This window comes from Macaca mulatta, chromosome 10 (genome assembly GCF_049350105.2).
Source record: "Macaca mulatta isolate MMU2019108-1 chromosome 10, T2T-MMU8v2.0, whole genome shotgun sequence".
NCBI lineage: Eukaryota > Metazoa > Chordata > Mammalia > Primates > Cercopithecidae > Macaca > Macaca mulatta.
Genome location: NC_133415.1, coordinates 13,069,110 through 13,079,792, shown reverse-complemented (window position 1 = coordinate 13,079,792; position 10,683 = coordinate 13,069,110). Strand labels below are relative to the sequence as shown.

The 10,683-nt window shown below is 53.8% G+C and overlaps 1 long non-coding RNA gene across 1 annotated transcript; it reads right to left on the bottom strand.

The window, feature by feature from the left end:
* Positions 1–438: 438 nt before the first annotated feature.
* On the bottom strand, positions 439–4,890 carry LOC144331730 (uncharacterized). Its single transcript, XR_013399100.1, has 3 exons — positions 4,618–4,890; positions 2,121–4,320; positions 439–515 (listed from the first exon to the last, which is right to left on the bottom strand). It is a non-coding gene; the product is annotated as an uncharacterized LOC144331730 (long non-coding RNA).
* Positions 4,891–10,683: the final 5,793 nt, after the last annotated feature.

Sequence of the window (10,683 nt, the reverse complement as noted above, 5' to 3'; positions counted from 1 at the left end):
CAGGACTGATGTTCCATCACATGAACGCTCAGTGCGTGGATGCAGAGGAGACTCAAGCAGCCTGAGTGCCCTGTCGGCAACAGATGTGTGCCTGATCTTTTTCAGTCTTTTCCATGGATTGAAAGTGGGAGGATTCGGGGAGACAAATGACCTGCCTGGCCACAGGCCTGACCTGGGGGCTGTCCTGGGAGTGTGGGGTGCAGGGAGAGGAGGAAGGGGCAGGCAGGAGGGGAAAATGGAGATAGATGATCCAAAGCATCTACTGTCACAGAATCAGTCTCCTGATGCCAAGTCCCTGGGCACAAACTTGAAGATGGCATGGGGGTTCTAGGGCAAGGAGGGTCACCTTGCCGGGCCTGGGCCGCACCCTGGGGCAGCTGCTCATCCTGCAAGGAAACTGGACTGGAAGGAGGTAGGGAGAGGCAAGCAGAGGAGCTCCAGGCAGGGAGAGGTTCGGAAGCCCCAGGAAAGAGTCCTTTCCTCTCCAGACCTGTGTGACCCTGGGCAGCTCAACTCTCCCCTCTGGGCCTTTGTTTCCTCATATGTAAAGTGACAAATCTAATATCCACTTTGAGCATCTGTATGTGTGTGTGTTTGTTTGTTTTGGTTTTTAGATGGGGTCTGGCTCTGTGGCCCAGGCTGGAGTGCAGTGGCACCATCTCGGCTCACTGCAACTTCCACCTCCCAGGCTTAAGCCATCCTACCACCTCAGCCTCCTGAGTAGCTAGGACCACAGGCGTGTGCCACCATGCCAGGTTGTATTTTTTGTAGAGATGGGGTTTTGTCATGTTGTCCAGGATGGTCTCAAACTCTTGAGCTCAAGCGATCCACCTGCCTTGGCCTCCCAACGTGCTAGGACTACAGGCGTGAGCCACCGCACGTGGTCGAGCAGCTGTTTTGAGGATAATCGAAGACTAAAGGAACACTTCACATTGTTCACCTTATGCATGAGTAGCTTCTAGCCCTGTGTGAGGTGGGAGGTGGAGATGGAAATGGGCATGCAGAGGCCTGGGGGCAGTGTGAGGGAGTTGAGGAAAGGCTTTGGTGTCAGAACCTGTGTGACCCTGGGCAAGATGCGTGTCCTCTCTGGACCTCAGAGGCCTCATCTGTAATGGGACAGTGTGGACTAGGTCTCCCAAGGGCAAGTGGCTTTGTCATGATTCAGCACAGACGTGCCCCCCGGATGGAATGAGGACAACCCACTTCCCCTGTGCTTGTACCCCTAGCTCAGCACTATCCAGACCTTTGCAGGGATTGTCTCCTTTGATTCTTGCAAGATCTCTCTAGGCACCTATTACCAATGGGGAAACTGAGGCACAGACAGTACTGCCATGAGTGGCATGGCTGGGGTGACCAGGAACAATGGTCTGGAGGAATGAGGTTCGCTCTGAAGTTTGGAGGAGAATGCTGGTAAAACCTCTGTCCATCCATACACTTTGGCAAAATGTCCTGGCCATCTCCATTCTCCATTCTCTCCTTTGATCCTCACAAGATCTCTGTGGGGTACAGGCTATGCCTGTCTTTATGTCACAGCTGAGGACTCTGAACTGACACACAGAGAGGGGAAGTGGCTTGTCTGGGGTCAGTCAGGCAATAAGCAACTGTCTGGGCCAGGATTTGAACCAGGCTCAACTTCCACTTTCTGGGGAAAGGTCATTCCAGGCTAGCAGAGCACTCACTAACCGATTTACTCTGGGGGCCTGCTCACACCTCCTGAGTCCTACAGGGACCCTGAGAGCCTGTGTAGAGGGCTGAGAGGAGTGGAAGGGAGGGCAACTTGGGCCAGGCAGGTGGACAGCTGGGGAAGAGAGGGAAAAGACTACTTCAAAATGCTAAAGTCACAGAGTCCAGAGGTTTTTGGCCTAGAGTGTCTTAAAGTTCAGCCAGGGCCGGGCGCGGTGGCTCATGCCTGTAATCCCAGCACTTTGGGAGGCCGAGGCAGGCAGATCACTTGAGGTCATGAGTTTGAGGCCAGCCTGGCTAACATGGTGAAATCCCTACTAAAAATATAAAAGTTAGCCAGGCATTGTGGCTCGCACCTGTAATCCCAGCTACTCCAGAGGCTGAGGCTTGAACCTGGGAGGCGGAGGTTGCAGTGAGCTGAGATTGCACCACTGCACTCCAGCCTGGGCTACAGAGCAAGACTCCATCTCAAAAAAAAAAAAAAAAGTCCAGCCAGCCCATTCTGCGGATGAGGCAAACTGAGGTAGCCTAGCTACTTAGATTAGAAATCAGATCAGGACACAGCTGGCCGGCCTCGGAACTCTAAAGTCCCAGCAGCTCCCAGGGGGTGAGGTCCAGAGGTGATTAATGGGACACTGGGGGGCCAGAGGCCCAGAACCCATCCCAGCAGGCTGTGCCCTGGGGACAGAGGACTGTAGGGGTCTCTCCTGCCCTCCACCTCCACCCTCGCCCACCCCCCAGCACTCAGTAGTCACCAGGGTGGAATATTTTAGCACCTATAGAAAAACCGCCACAGACGGCCGTGGCAGCTGTTGCTAAGGAGACGCTCCCAAAATAGCCCCCCTCCGCCAACCTTTCCCGCTGCTGCTCCTGCTGTGGGGAGGGGAGGAGACCAGGGAGGGAGGAGGTGGCACATGAGTCCTCGCCCCAGGCTCACCCACCCATCCTGGCCCCTGGTGCCCACCCTGGCCCAAGACCTGGGCAGCCACAGGTCTGTGGAAGGGCAGGAGCTGTCCCATGCGTGCCTGTGACTTCAGTCACAGTCCTCAGCTGGGGAAGAAGGTCACTCAGGTGATAGGAGATAGGGGAGCAGAATTCCCGGCACCCAGGACCCCCCAGCACACTCTCACACATACACAATTACAGATTATCACAGTTCTCCACATCCACTGTACACACCACGAATACAGTCCCGTGCATGCCCACCGAGGGGTACACACACATCAGCAAAGATGCCTTAGATGCACGGGTAAACATATGCCACAACTACACCACATCCACCTGCATACACACACCATGGAGCTGCAAAGACATGCTTTTATATCCACATATTCACACACCCATCCCAAATACACACGTACACCAATACATGCATGCCAGGCACACGGGCACACACACACACCAGTGTACATATACCCTCACAGCACATGGACACACATATTCACAGATAAACTCAACTGTCCAAACACATGCCCAGCCTGTGGCACCTAAAGGGCAGTTAGTGGTGTTACCCAGTAGGCTCTGTCCGGGGTGCTGTGTCTTAGGGTTTCCAGAAATCCTCACTTAGTGGGGAACTTCTACAATCCAACCACAGGGCAGAAGGTAAGGAGGTCGCAGGCAGGTGGATGGAGGGTTGTGTCTCTGTGAACCCCTTTACGTCTGGGGACCAGATGATGCCTGGTGCTCAAGAGAGCTGCCCTGGACCCACTTCTCCAAGGGGAAAGTGAAGTGGACTCTCACCTGCAGACTGGAAACCTCTGGGCATGGAGATTTCTGAGCCCCAGGGGCTGGGGTGATAAAGAGGACAAGATGGCAATTGGGTGGCAACTGTGATGGTCTGTGGCATGCGCAAGGCACTTTCCAGTTGGTGAGCCGCTTTTACACTGCATTATTTCACACACTTGGTAACAGCTACTCTGAGATACTGGTGGAGGTGTCCCCATGTCTGAGTCTCAGAGAGGAGAGAGAACTCCACGGCCACACAGTAAGTTACTAGAAGAGCTGGACCCGGAACCCAAGGGGGTGCCAGCACCCAGCCCCAGTGCCTTGCACTTGGCTGCACTGCACGAGCTTGGAACGAGGCCACCGGGTGCAGGGCCTAGCTCTGCCCCTGATGAGCCCCGAGTTACTGGGGGGCAGCCAGGCCCTCCATCTTCCCACCTGGAAAGCTGAGAATGAATCCCCAGGGGTGTTTTCAAGCAGCGGCTTGTGGCCACCGTCAGGGCTGGGGAGTGGTGTTTGCTGGAAGTCCTCGGAATGCCAGCGCAAGGACGAAGGGTGGCCCTGCCGCTTCCCTTCTCGTTTGGCCAGCCGCGGTCTCTCTCCAGCCTCGCTCTGTGACTCCTAAATCCGGGCTCCGGGTCTTCGTTCGCGCCTTGTCACTCTGGAGACGCTGCGAGCCGCTTGCGGTTGCCGTAGGAACCTCGCCAGGGCCTCCGCTCGGCGCACGACTCCAAGCGCTGAGAGCCGCGTTTCGGTCACCGAGAGACACCTGTCGCCAGCGGCGAGGGGTAGGGGCGTCGCGGCCCGGGTTATTATGCTTTTCTTTTTAATTGAGGTGTAACTTACAAACAGTACAGCGAATATCTTAAGAGTACAGCTCTGCGGGGCGCGGGGGCGCACGCCTGTAATCCAGCACTTTGGGAGGCCGAGGCGGGAGGCTCCCTTGAGCCCAGGAGTTCGAGACCAGCCTGGGCAACATAGCGAGACCCTGTTTTTTAGAAAAAAATAACAGTGTAGTGGCGAGCACCTGTAGTCCCAGCAACTCGGGAGGCCGAGCCGGGAGGATGGCTTGAGCCCAGGAGTTCGAGGCTGCAGTGAGCTATCATTCCTGTCACTGCACTCCTACTCCAGCCAGAGCAACAAAGCCAGACCCCGCCTCTTAAAAAGAAAAAAAAGGCCGGGCGCGGTGGCTCAAGCCTGTAATCCCAGCACTTTGGGAGGCCGAGGCGGGTGGATCACGAGGTCAGGAGATCGAGACTATCCTGGCTAACATGGTGAAACCCCGTCTCTACTAAAAATACAAAAAACTAGCCGGGCGTGGTGGCGGGCGCCTGTAGTCCCAGCTACTTGGGAGGCTGAGGTGGGAGAATGGCGGGAACCCGGGAGGCGGAGCTTGCAGTGAGCCGAGATCACGCCACTGCACTCCAGCCTGGGAGACACAGCGAGACTCCGTCTCAAAAAAAAAAAAAAAAAAAAAAAAAGATACAGCCCGATTAATTTTTCAGACATACTCAAAACTCGTGTTACCACCACCGTGATCAAGACAGAAGACTTCCAGGCCCTAGAAGTCTCACATCTTCAGGAATAAACCGGTGAGGGAGAGGTCACCATCTGAAACCCTGGAGTTGTTGGTTTTTGCCCCCCTCTGCTCTGGCAGACCCTCTTTGGGCCTCAGTTGGCTCTGAAGGCAAACAAGGAGCTGAGGTGACATGCATTGCGTGGTTTATATCTTGCAAATCGCTTTACATATTTAGCTAACTTTGGCCGGGCGTGGTAGCTCACGCCCATAATCTCAGCACTTTGGGAGGCTGAGGCGGGTGGATCACGAGATCCGGAGATCGAGACCATCGTGGCTAACACAGTGAAACCCCGTCTCTACTAAAAATACAAAAAATTAGCCTGGCGTGGTGGCAGGCGCCTGTAGTCTCAGCTACTCTGGAGGCTGAGGCAGGAGAATGGCGCGTACCCGGGAGGCGGAGCTTGCAGTGAGCAGACATGGCGCCACTACACTCCAGCCTGGGCGACAGAGCAAGACTCCGTCTCAAAAAAAAAAAAAAAAAAGATCTTTAGCTAACTTTAACCCACATAACTGTTGTATGAGGTCAGTAGTTGGTTTATACCCAGGTTAACGATTTGAACACTGTAACTTAGAGAGATTCTAAATTCAGACAGCTCTTACATGGTGGAGTTTGAGGGTCTAACTCATCTGTCTAGACCTTGACGGTCATCTCTTCCTTCTTCCCTTCGTTGGCTTCTACAGACCGGGCGCAGTGGCCCATGCCTGTAATCCCAGCACTTTGGGAGGCCGAGGCAGGTGGATCACCTGATGTCAGGAGTTAGAGACCTGCCTGACCAACATGGCAAAACACCGCCTCTACTAAAAATCAAAAAATTAGCCGGGCGTGGTGGCAGGCGCCTGTAATCCCAGCTACTCCGGAGGCTGAGGCAGGAGAATCGCTTGAACCCGGGAGGTGGAGGTTGCAGTCAACTGAGATGGCGCCAATGCACTCCACCTGGGTGATAGAGTGAGACTCCGTCTGAAAATAATAATAATGATAATAATCATGATAAATAAATAATGGTACAAGTAAAAAGCACTGGGGGCGGGGGCAGGCCTTGTCTTATCTCCGCGCCTTTGTGCAATTAGTAGTTTCTACTGGGGACTCTCCTCTCTTCCCCCAGGTTTTGTCTCCGAGGCAAGCTCCTATTCACCCTCCAAAGCCCACTAGAGCATCATTTCCCCCAAAGCCTGCCTTAAGAGCAATCCTCCCAGGGACTCCCTCCAACCCAGAGAGATTGCCCTTTTTCCTCTGTGCGGTCCAGTCCGTGCACAGGCACCCGCCTCCCACAGCACCAGAAAGGCTCCTGGAGGCTGCACCTAAGTTCAACTCGCAAGGCGCCTGGTGCCCAACTGGTCTCTGGTAAATGTGCTTGGAACTAAAAGAGAGGTTTTGACCCTTGGTGTTTGTAACCTTGGTGTCTCAGTAAAATGCAGCCCTCGCTGCCCCTGCCTCCTGTCACTCCAAAGATATTGAGCCGGGGAAAGAGCTTCCCGAACACCTGGGGTGGAACCGCAGGGAGAGGAAGGCTGGGCCCACCCCGCGCTGGATTAGGAAATGGACTCGTCCGCGCCTCCGGGCGGGCGGGACCTCAGGGGCTGCCTGGGAAGAGGTCATTCCTTCTACGGGGAGCGTCCACTCGCTTAGGCCAGAGGAAGACTTAGCGGCCTAGAGGAAGCTCCAGGGGAGCCCCGGAAACCCGGGACATAGCTTTCCTTCCAGGTCCCTGCCCGGTGAGAGACAGCCGATTAAGTGGAGTGATTTTCACTTTACACCCCTATTTCCTTCCACACAGAATTGGAGGCAGTTTGCAGGATATTCCAAACTGGTGAAATATAAGAAAGGGCTGGGACCAGAAAAAGAAAGCGAGCGAGAGAGATTATATATACCTATTTTTAAAAATATTTGAGCAAGTCCCCCATTCTCTCTCCCATACATCTGACTTTGAACGTAGAATTTGCTTTGTTAGAAGAAGACAGTCCTTGCTCTTTGAGCTAAAGGAAATTTCCCTCTTTGCTTTCCTCTGCCGCAGGCACATTTTTGAATGTTGGGAAATTGAAGCTCAGAGACGTGAGGGACTTGCCGGGATCCACCCAGCAGCAGTCACAGATAGTGAATGACCGCGCAGGTGGCCAGAGTGCTGGCAGGGGCTAGAGCCAAATGTTTTCCGTGAGTAAAGGTTTCCCCTTTTCTCCATGGGAAGCTTTGAAAAGTCTCCACCTGGGAGCCGAGTGGACACGAAAGAGGCGGGGCTAATTACTGAGGACAGAGCGGTAGGACTTTGGGGAGAGGAGAGCCATGTGACTTTGGGGAGCAATAGACAAATTTGAGCCCCAATTTCCTCATCTGTAAAATGAGGACATAGTATCCATTTAGTAGGGACATCAGGAAAACTGGATGCAAAAAGCAATGACTACGCACCTGCAATACTTCATTTCATTTTGAGACAAGGTCTCACTGTGTCACCCACGCCCAGGTTCAAGTAGAGTAGCGTGATCTCAGTTCACTGCAGCCTTGACCTCCCAGGCTCAGGTGATCCTCCCACCTCAGCCTCTTAAGAAGCTGGAACTGTAGGCACGTGCTACCACGCCTGGCTAATTTTTGTCTTTTTTTTTTTTTTGGAGATGGAGTCCCGCTCTGTCACCCAGGCTGGAGTGCAGGGCCTGATGTTGGCTCACTGCAACCTCTGCCTCCTGGGTTCAAGCAATTCTCCTGCCTCAGCCTCCCAAGTAGCTTGGATTACAGGCGCACGCCACTAAGTCCAGCTAATTTTTGTCTTTTTAGTAGAGATGGGGTTTCACCATGTTGGTCAGGCTGGTCTCAAACTCCTGACCTCAGGTGATCTGCTCACCTCAGCCTCCCAAAGTGCTAAGATTACAGGCATGAGCCACTGTTCCTGGCCATAATTTTTGTCTTTTTTTTTGTAGCAATAGAGTTTCACCAGGTCGCCCAGGTTTGTCTCAAACTCCTGGGTTCAAGAGATTTGCCCGCCTGGTCTCCCAGAGTGCTGAGATTACAGGCATGAGCCACTGCGCCTGCCCTCTTTTTATTTTTTTGTTTTTGTTTTTTAGTTTTTTGTTTTTGTTTTTTTGTTTTTGTTTTGCCCTGTCACTTAGTTTGGAATACGGTGATGTGATCATAGCTCCCTACAGCATTCGACTCCTGGGCTCAAGCGATCCTCCTGCTTCAGCGTCTCAAGTAGCTGGAGCCACAGGTTTATGTCACCATGCCTGGTTATTCTTTATTTTCTTTTTTTTTTTTTTTTTTTTTTTGAGACGGAGTCTCGCTCTGTCACCCAGGCTGGAGTACAGTGGCCGGATCTCAGCTCACTGCAAGCTCCGCCTCCCGGGTTTACGCCATTCTCCTGCCTCAGCCTCCCGAGTAGCTGGGACTACAGGCGCCCGCCACCACGCCCGGCTAATTTTTTGTATTTTTAGTAGAGACGGGGTTTCACCGTGTTAGCCCGGATGGTCTTGAACTCCTGACCTCGTGATCCGCCCGTCTCGGCCTCCCAAAGTGCTGGGATTACAGGCTTGAGCCACCGCGCCCGGCCTTATTTTCTGTTTTTTAAATTTTTCGTAGAGACGAGTCTTGCTGTGTTGCCTTGCCTGGTCTTGTACTCCTGGCCTCAAGTGATCCCCCTGCCTCTGCCTCCTAAAGTGACTGGCCTACTTCTGTCTTTATTTTTCCCATTTAGCAGATGAAAAAGCTGAGGCCCAGAGAGGGGACGTGGCAGGCTCAAGGCCACAGTGGCAGGCCTGGGACAAGTTCTAGCCCCTGGAGCCATCCAGCTTGGGTTTCTTCCCCTCCAGCACCACTGTCCCTCCTCAGATCGTCCCTGGCCTTGGCCAGGTTCCCTGTGGTCTTGAGGAAATAAAGGGAAAGGGAGGATCCAGCCTCATTCCAACCGCACCTCCCCCCCAACACACACAGTGGGGGCTGCTTCCCAGGAGGACAGATGTTTTCACCAAATGGCACTTGCACGTGCTTTTCCCTGGCTTGGGGAGGAGGTGGGCGCTGAGAAGGAAGTGCCAGCTGGTTGGGCAGAGAGAACCGCAGCCACACCTGAGGGATTTAAATAGCCTCCGCCTTCTCTGGGCACCGGCTGAGGGGGAGGCATCTGGGCAGGGTTGGAGGGGAGCAGGGAACAGAAGGGCCGTTTGGAACCTGCCACAGCCCAGGGATGAGCGCCTGGCTCCTCCTCCCAGAGGGACCTGGTCCAGGCATCTCACCTCCCTGGACCTCAAGGTCCATCCCCTGCAAAGCGAGTCTCTGAAGGCCACGGAACCGCGTGCCTATTGATGGAAAGAACCTGAGTAACAGGCCTGACCCATGCCTGGCACCCATGCTCAATACTTGATGGCTATTATGATCACCACCTCCCTGCCAGGGCAGGAGGGCCCGCTGCTGAATCTCCGACAAATGAGCTCCCACCCGCTGCTCACCCACCTCTCATGACAGAGTGTTCATCACCTGCCATGGCAACCCACAGTGTAAGGTAGTGATTTCATGGCAGACCGTGTGTTGGAATCTGGGCTACTTAGTGTCTGTGTGACCTCAAGCAAGTTATTTCGCCTCCCTGCCTCGCTTTCCCCATGTGTAAAATGAGAATGAGGCCAGGGCTTCCTCACAGTGTTGCTTAGATGAGTGCCTTTGGAACTTTATAGTTAAACAAGGTCCCCAGGGCATTCGTGTGCACATCAGAGTCCGATTCACCCTGGAATGCCTGGGGAGGAACTGAGATTCTGCATTCCCAACAAACAGTAGCAATGCTACTGGTCTTTGGACTGCATTTGGGGTCTCAAAGGACTGCCTTGGCTGGGCGCGGTGGCTCACGCCTGTAATCCCAGCACTTTGGGAGGCTGAGGCAGGCGAATCAGCTGAGGTCAGGAGTTCGAGACCAGCCTGGCCAACATGGTGAAACCCTATCTCTACTAAAAATACAAAATTAGCCTGGCGTGGTGGCGGGCACCTGTAATCCCAGCTACCTGGGAGGCTGAGGCATGAGAATCCCCTGAACCCGGGAGGCAGAGATTGCAGTGAGCCAAGACTGTGCCACTGCACTCCAGCCTGGGCCACAGAGTGAGACTCTGTCTCAAAAAAAAAAAAAAAAAAAAAAAAAAAAAGAAAAAGGAAACAAAAGGACTGCCTTTCCCTGGGAGTCAAAGTAGGGAAAGTAGGGGACATAGGGGGCCATAGAAGGGTCTTGACCACTGGAGTGACAGATTTTTATCACAGAAAAGGGGCTGGCCATAGTAGCTTATGCCTGTAATCCCAGCACTTTGGAAGGCTGAGGCAGGCAGATGACTTGAGCACAAGAGTTTGAGACTAGCCTGGGCAACATAGTGAGACCCCATCTCTGTTTAACTACATTTGTCATGGAAAAGCCTCTCTGGTTATCTGTGGCAGGAGGTGGGAGTGAAAGGAGGAGGTCTGTTATTTAGAGAGAGATGAGGGCCCTGAGTGGGAGGAGGGCTTACTCAGGTCAAGGAGGGGAGTCTAAGGGCCCTCAGCTCACCTGGCCCACTCTTTCAGATGCAGAGACTTATGTCCAGAGAAGGTGGTGGGCCTGCTCAGACCACGCAGCTCTGGGAGGACTCCCTCCCACCAGGGGGCCCTTCACTCCCCACCCTTCCTGCCGCTCAGCCCTCCCGGGTCTCTCCTGGCCTGTGCATCCCTGTTTAATATCCTAGTAACACCAAGAAGAGAGGGCCCTGGA